This window comes from Eptatretus burgeri, chromosome 3 (genome assembly GCF_056783735.1).
Source record: "Eptatretus burgeri isolate ZD-2024b chromosome 3, Ebu_testis_v1, whole genome shotgun sequence".
In the NCBI taxonomy this organism is placed as follows: Eukaryota; Metazoa; Chordata; class Myxini; order Myxiniformes; family Myxinidae; genus Eptatretus; species Eptatretus burgeri.
In genome coordinates this window covers 53,794,589-53,799,863 of record NC_140963.1, presented here as the reverse complement: position 1 = coordinate 53,799,863, position 5,275 = coordinate 53,794,589, and positions in this window count along the sequence as shown.

The following is a 5,275-nucleotide window of genomic DNA, read 5'->3' as shown; positions in this document are numbered from 1 at the left end:
TCCCCGCCCCCATTGCTTCATTGACTGCATGCGTGTAAAATAAATACCCCCATTGTTGGAATATTCACCTGCTCGTTGCGTCCCTTCCTCCATTCAACTGCCATTATTGCGTTCGGAATATTAGCTGGTTTTTAACACCGATAAGATAATCGGGTCCGACAGGGCTTGGTGATATAAAACCGCTCGGCAAACGCAAACGGAATGAGCTGCTTAAAAGCGGCTCGTTTCCGAGCAGGTCCCATTGAGGTACAACCTCTCGGTAGCCTGTCCGCGTGAATAATTAGGTAAATCGACAATTCGGCGATCAACCCTGTAGCGCGGGCAGAGCATTGACAAGGTTGTGGTGTGGTTAAAAACACACCCGTAGCTGGATTTCGGCATTGTTCCGAAAGCTGCGACTGGATTGCCATGGTCAGGGGGCACGTGCGGCCGCAATTAGCTAAAGGTGGTCGCCCACAGGCCGGGCGGGTGAGAATCCACAACAATACAGAGGGAACTTTGGTGCATGAGAAGGACTTTCAGCCTCTCATACCTGTGTTGTTCCTGTCCCCGTTTGTTTTGAACAATGTCAAATGTAAATAAAGATGGAACCCTAATTTCACAATCACTTCCCCTTTCTTCCCTCATCCTTACGATAATTCACGGACCGGTGTTTGTGTGTTTGTTTGTCGCGCAGCTCGGTCCATTAGTCGGGTGGTAGTAGGAAGGGGGATCACCACCGGAAGAGGGACAAATTTTCATCCAACTTTTCTAGACCAGCTTTTTGTGTAGATTACGAATATGAAAGGTGATCAGCCAGGTTCGGCGGCTTTTCCGAGATATTGCGGGTCAAATGTCAACCAGGGTCAAATTTTGCCAATTATGAGTTTTACTATAAAACTGATTCTGAAAGCTAAAATACTCTGTATTTATGGCTCGTTTATACTTTCAAGTGTCTAATCTTTATCAAAACAGAAAATCAAATCATTTTAGGGCTGACCTTAACTCAAAGTTCAAAGGTCAACAAATAACAAGTGAAAAAAACAGATAAAATGCCTAAAACTGGTCTATGTTGCTGAAAATTGTGATCAATGTTTCATCTAAGCTAAAATCGAGGAACGGGCACCTCTGCCCATTTTTCCACCGATGTGTCCTTGTGGGTTCCCCCAGGGGCACCTCCTTTCCCCCAGAACGTTTTCAAAAATATTGATTTTTTTTAAAATTGCAAACAATTTCAAACTGGTAAAATAGCCTGAAGTCTATGTAAAAAAAGCTAAAACTGAAAAGAATAAATTGATGAAAATGACAAAGTAATTTCCATCTTTTGCAGCCAGTGGTGTATCTAGTATGAAACTAATGAAGCTCAAGCCTTAGGGCCCCCAATCCCAGAGGAGCCCCTGAAGCAACTTTTTACTATCATTGGCTGTTACTTTGCCGATGTTACAGGCTTAAAGCCAATATCTTATTCTACTTTTCGATAATATGCCGACAATTTTCGCCCATCTTTCCACTACTACAACGTGTTTTTTTGTTATTAAATTACAAGGTGCTGCAGTAATCTATCAGAAAGTTATGTAACTTTAAATATATTGTTTCTAATATATTTTTTTCTCTTGTCACCCCCGGAACGAAATTCCTTTTTTGCACGGTTCAGCTGAAACTGTAATGTGAGACCTTGCGACATTTATTTTGAAGTGAAGATCGGCGCCAGCTGCAATTTAGGAAAATAAAGTTTTTCTTGTAAATTATCCCATAAACGTACAATTCAGTTGCATATTTTCATTACCTCGATCGTATTTTTTATTGTCTGTCACCCCGGAACGGAATTGATGCAGTTAGCGTTCAATAAATTTCATTTTGGTAACGTTTGAATTGAATGTCTGAGCTCACAGGCATCATGTAAAAACGGCACACAGCAGAACTATCAGAGCTGACCAGTGTTAGCACTAAATTTTTTCGAAAATCCATATACTTTCGGTCCAAAATCCATATATGTTCCCAAAAATCCACATATTGCATATTTTAACTGGATCAGTACATATTTTACCAGTTTAATGCACTTTTCTGTTCCTAAGAAGCGCTTATTTGCTCTGACTTTTAATTATGGTTGAAATTCGTCTGATTTCCAATTTTTCTTTTGTGAATTGCTGATGTCTTCAAAATTTCGCATCCTTTTTTGCGCATCTTGTCCGTCCACAACAGTGACAAAATTATTGACATCGCGGAAGGACTCCAATTCCCAAAAAACTCCCATTTCCATGGAAAAATCCATTGATCAGTGGAAAAACCATAAAATTCCCATTTTTTCTAAAAAAATCCATAAATCCCTATGCTGATCCAAAATCCATAAATTTGTGCTAAAATCCACAGGAATGGTAGCACTGGAACCGACAGCCTTCTAATTGAACATAAGCAAAAATGGTTTTCTTTCTTTTCAGGATGAAACCAGTGAAATGATCCAATTTGACTGTAAAAAGGAAGAGTAGCTGTGTTGTCCATTACGATCACCTGAACTGTGGCAAATTGACTGGTCTGAGAAATGAAACGTTTCAACGCTTACACCAGGCAAAGGATGTCAGAAATGAACGAGGTGGTGACAATGCACATATGCTTCAGGCTGAAGCCATACCGGATGTTCTGGACCCCAGAATTCATTGTGTCCACATGAACTGTCACAAAAAATTCACAAAGTGTTGATCAATTAGAAATGCAAAACGTAAAAGAGAGGCAAAATCGGATGAAAGACTAATTGTGAGGAAAAACAGAAATGTTGGATCGAGTGATCGCAGGGGTATGTTCCGGAAGAAATGTATGAATCCAAACTATAGCACAGCGAAAACCATAAAAGTTGATGGGAAAAAACAGCAAATAGCAGTAATCCCGACGAAATCAGCATGTGAGAGAATCATGCAAGCTGCAAGCCTGAAAAATGATTATGGGATGACGTTGGCAATAGAGGGCCAAGATGTCATAGCAAGGGAATTTAGGGAAGAAAACTTGGTGGACACTGATAAAAGATGATGAAAATATGCAGAAAGTATTCGCAGAACTGGGTAACGAGCAACAACTTTCCAGCGTAGTGTTTGATGGACTTCAAATATGTACTTGTGCAATCTACAATCAAAGCAGATGCAAATGTATTAATGAAGCCAGATCCACTATTTTCTGGAATCGATTTCGTGACGGCAAGGTAGCTGATCTGTGTGCATTACCCCCATGTGAGTCAGCACTGGCATTACATTCAGCTCGAAGTAACGATGTCGCCAGGATGTGGCGTCTGGCTCACAGACCCCAGCAATTCTTGGACACTCCAGTAAACCATGGGTGGACTGAAGATTTATCAATCCATTGGGTTGATATACCATGTCCTGTGGATGTTGTGGAACTTCTGTGTAATATTTCTGATGAAGATAGTGAAGACGAGTTATCAGACGACAGTGAAGACGGTGATTGTGATGAAATGTCTGACTAACATCTATATTTGGTGATTGTATCCAGTGACGTACGTATACTACTTCCACTGTCTTTAGCTGGATTTCTTAAATGTAATAACTGTTGATTCATCTGACTGTACCTGATTGAAACACGTTTTAGGGGTATTACACACTAAAGCATCTTAATGTTTCATCTCGAATCTATGAGGAGCAGGGGCAGTTCAGACAAAAGGGCATTTATGCGTTAAGAAAAATATTTTCAGATATTTTAAAGAAAAAAAATGTGTGATATATATATATATATTGTTGCGGATTTCGCGCCCGCCGGCGTGCGACGGCCACGTAACTCGAATCGCGGCACGTCGCCCACCGGACGGACAATCCAGTCGTGACCCTCTCGGACTAACGCCGGGAACCAGTCACGGGTGGACCTTTCGGTCTCACCGCGATCGAGCCAATCAGCCCCCGCGTGGGATAGGGTTGCTCGCCAAATTCGAACTACCTAAGTACCCACGCGGAGGGTAGACCGGGCGATCGCACCTCGCCGCAGGTCGACTTCGGACACGGGCCACTTAAGCGACCCGTTCCGTACTATCAGAATAACCGAGCGGTGTTATCGTCGACCTCGACGGTTCGATTAATTATCGGGCGTACTCAGCCCACTACCAACCCTTTACGTGAAGCAAGATGAGGGTTCAATGGGGGAAAAGACGAAGCGAAGCGGGAGAACAGTTCAACAATAAAGCACATTTATTCGCGACGAACGGAAAGCACACAAATACAATTCCACCAAATGCACACAAAAAAAAGAAAACAATTCCATTTACACAAAAAGCAAACATAAAAGTGAAAACACAGTGCAGAGCTAATACCGACTACCGAGCACACGGCAACACTTATACAATTCTACTTCACAGACGGCGCCGACAACACATACCCAAAACCAAGGAAAAGAAATACCCCAAGAATGAGGTAGGCCTGGGGCCGAGACCGGGTCGGGCCTACCCGTCTGGTGATGAGACGCGGAGCGGCGATGGCCCCGCAACCCGCGGGCCTCGTGGACAGTGCCTGGCAGGGGGTGGGAACGGGGCCCCCTTGGTCGCACTATCTCAGCGCGGGGGGAAACAGGAGGGGGTTGCTGATGCTCGGGGTATAGAGGATCTTTATTATGTGCGACGAGCGTCTCCACCTCGGCCAGGTCGCGCTGTCGGCCTCCCTCGGGTGCAGCTTCCTGCACGACGCGAGCACCCCCTCGTCTGGTGTCGCCGCCTTTCCACAGCTCCGTCCCCTCCGTTCCGACTCCAACGCACACGACGAGCAGCTCCACCGCCCGCGAAGTCTTGACCCTCTGCTTCCGACTCTCCTCTTCTTGACTCTCCGACCTTCCTTTGCGACTCTCTCGTTCCGTTCTTGTTTGCGACTCTCGTTCTCTCTCTTCGTTCTTGTTTTCTGCTGACTCTCTCGTTCCGACTCCTCGTTCTCGTTCTGCTGACTCTCTCCTGACTGACGAACACCGTCCTTTTATCCCCCCCGTAACTTCGCCTTTGACCCCCTCCCTTTGACCTTTCACCTCGCTCCCCATTGGCCCGAGAAAAAGTGGGCGTGAAGGCTTTTTGATCCACAAATTTGCATATATCGATCGCCCTGGGGGCGGGGCCAATTCGCCCCTCGCTCACCGATTGGACGGCAAAAAGTGGGCGTGTGTCGTTTTTGATCCGTTTTTGAAGCAGAAAATCCGTGATTTTGTACACGCTGTTCGACGCGCGTTCTGCATGAGTCCAACACCGGTACCCACAGCGGGGCAAGAACGGTGGCGATGCTACGGTGGCGAGGTGTGACGGGAAGGTCGTGGCGGTTGTGGT